The sequence below is a fragment of the Protobothrops mucrosquamatus genome, unplaced genomic scaffold (genome assembly GCF_001527695.2).
Source record: "Protobothrops mucrosquamatus isolate PMUCROS unplaced genomic scaffold, P.Mucros_1.0 scaffold1773, whole genome shotgun sequence".
Lineage (NCBI taxonomy): Eukaryota > Metazoa > Chordata > Lepidosauria > Squamata > Viperidae > Protobothrops > Protobothrops mucrosquamatus.
The window spans coordinates 162425-164866 of record NW_015387911.1 but is presented as its reverse complement, the minus strand read 5'-3'; the positions used below and the strand labels follow the sequence as shown (position 1 = coordinate 164866).

At 50.4% G+C, this 2442-nt stretch overlaps 1 protein-coding gene across 1 annotated transcript in view; it reads left to right on the top strand.

Annotated features, from left to right (window-relative positions):
• RYR1 (ryanodine receptor 1) overlaps positions 1-2442 on the top strand; it is a 108013-nt gene that overhangs the window by 182 nt on the left and 105389 nt on the right. The gene's annotated exons all lie outside the window — the stretch shown is intronic.

Here is a 2442-nt window from a genome sequence, read left to right as displayed (position 1 = left end):
TCTCAAGCAGATGTTGCGCAGCAGCCCAGAGACGTTGTACGTGTCACTTGCAAGTGGGACGGCACGTGCGGATGGACACGAGGGCCCATCCAGGAGACGTGTTTGGTCCTGCCTAGACGCCACGGTAAAGCTGGTGTTTTTCCCAAGTCTGGCCTTGGCAGCTGATGTGTCCATCAAGTTGATGTTGACTCTGAGCAACCCCAGAGCAAGATTTTCTCCCCCCGGGACGTCTGCCCCTGTCTGGACATTCAGGTTTCCCAGGGATGTAGCCACGGCTGCTGTTGTCTACGGAGGTTCTCCACCATCCAGGTCGTGGTTTTCGCAAAGCGGCTTTTCCAAAAGGCAACTGGATTTTCTTGCGTTTTTTTTCCCCTTGAAAATGTTTTGCTTCTCGTTCAAAAACCTTCCTCAGAACTGAAGAAGCTTCTTGGATGAAAAGTGAAATGTTTTCAAGGAAAAAAACCCAAGAAAGTCCGGTTGCGTTTTGGAAAAGCAGGTTTGGGATATTGCTGCTGTTATTAAGTCCCTCCACTTGCTGTGGTCGTCTTCCTTCTCCTTTTCTTTCTCCTCCTTTTTTCCTTTCCTTCCCCTCCCTCCCTCCCTTCCTCCCTCCCTCCTTTCCTCCTTTCCTCCCTCCTTTCCTCCTTCCTTCCTTCTTCCCATCCTCTCTCTCTCCTTCCTTCCTTCCTCCCTCCCTCCTTCCCTCTCTCCTTCCTTCCTTCCCTCCTTCCCTCTCTCCTGTCTTCTCTTTTTTCCTTTCTTCCTTCCTTCCTTCCTTCCTTCCTCCCTCCCTCCCTCCTTCCTTCTTCCCATCCTCCCTCTCCTCCTTCCTCCCTCTCCTTCTTCCCTCCCTCCATCCTCCCTTCCACCCTCCTTCCTCCTTCCTTCCTTCCCATCCTCCCTCTCCTTCCTCCCTCCCTCCCTCCTTCTTTCCCTCTCTCCTTCCTTCCTTCCTTCTTCCCATCCTCCCTCTCCTTCCTTCCTCCCTCCCTCTTCCCTTCCACCCTCCTTTTCTCCTTCCTTCCCCTCAAAGCCTTCTCCAGAGACTTGGGTTTTTGCACAATGTGTCCGAAGTGCAATTTCAGCCTTGTATTTATCCCTTGGGTAAAAATTCTGGATTGCTTTGTTCCGGGATCCGTTCTTTTTTTTTTTTTCTTGGCTCCCCACGGAGTTCTCAGGAGTCTCTTCCAATCCCCAACTTCAAAACCACCCCTTCTTTTTCTCTCCTGCTTCTTCAAAATCTATCCCTTGCTTCCACAGAGCGTCCCAGAGAAACGGGGGCCTGCACGGCGGCTTCTCCGGTTACTAACCTTTATTTATTCCAGGTTGGCAGCTGAGGGGCTGTTCCTTGTAAACTGCCTTCTCAGGTTTAGGACCGCAGTTGCTGTCCCAGTCCAAGACACTCTTAGACTCCTGGAGTCTGCCTGGAGACGTCTGTGCAGTTTTCTTAGTGACATTTTCAAAGATGGTTAGCCAATGCTGCCTTCTTAGGGCTGAGAGAGAGTGTCTGGCTCAAAGCCGCCCGGCTGGCTTTTGGGAAGCTGCCGGTGGGAAGATGTGAGATCCAGTCTCTCAACTCCATCGCTTTAACCACCACACCACGCTGTCTCTCTCTAGGGCAGGGGTGGGGAGCCTTGGCTCTTTTATGACTCGTGGACTTCAATACCCAGAATCCCCGAACCATCCCTGCTGACTCAGGAATTCTGGGAGTTGAAGTCCACAAGTCATAAAAGAGCCAAGGTTCCCCACCCCCTGCTCTAGGGCAATCTGTCTCAACTCTGTCAACTTTTAAGATTGTGGACTTCAAGTGCCAGCATTCCCCAGACAGCATGCTGACTGGGGGATTCTGGGAGTTGAAGTCCACATATGCTGACTGGGGAATTCTGGGAGTTGAAGTTGAAGTAAGCTGGCTTGAGGAATTCTGGGAGTTGAAGTCCATGTGTGCAGGCTTGGAGCATTGGGATTTGAAGTCCACATATGCTGACTGGGGGATCCTGGGAGTTGAAGTCAAAGCATGCTAGCTAGGGAATTCTGGGAGTTGACGTCTATGTGCGCTAGCTAGGGAATTCTGGGAGTTGAAGTCCGTGTGTGCTGGCTGGGGAATTCTGGGAATTGAAACCCACACTGCTTCAAGTTGCCTTGGTTGAGAAATGCAGCATTACAGGATTTGGGGTAGGGCTTTTGATGGGTTAAAGACTGCATTTGATTGGGTTCACACAATACCCTGAATCCTCAGCCTAGGAAGGATAAGGAGACACAATTGCCGCATTCACAAAACGTTCTGTTTTGAAAAGCATGGAAAGATCTGCTTCATATCATCTTCCTTAAGCAAGGGCTGCATTCCCACAACAGCCTGGATTGTAAATTAACTAGCTGCCTTCTAGTCTAGTCTGATGTGTTCTGTGAACACGACTAAAGTTTATCTAGGCTCCAAGGCATATA